The sequence below is a fragment of the Apaloderma vittatum genome, unplaced genomic scaffold (genome assembly GCF_000703405.1).
Source record: "Apaloderma vittatum isolate BGI_N311 unplaced genomic scaffold, ASM70340v1 scaffold41732, whole genome shotgun sequence".
Lineage (NCBI taxonomy): Eukaryota > Metazoa > Chordata > Aves > Trogoniformes > Trogonidae > Apaloderma > Apaloderma vittatum.
The window spans coordinates 5,359-5,576 of record NW_009706067.1 but is presented as its reverse complement, the minus strand read 5'-3'; positions in this window follow the sequence as shown (position 1 = coordinate 5,576).

Sequence of the window (218 nt, the reverse complement as noted above, 5' to 3'; positions counted from 1 at the left end):
CTGGTGGCTCCGTGACCTTGCGGCTCTCTGCTGTTCCTTACATCGAGCAGCTGCCACTCTGAAGAGCCACCAGCACCTGTGCCCCTCACAGCCAACAGCGGGGACAGAGCGCCTGAGGACTCCGAATGCCCCAGCGTGGCCCGTCAGAGCGAACAGAAGTTAAGCGTGAGGATGAATGAAGCGATACAGAGACTCGGTGTTGGAAGTGATCACTGTTT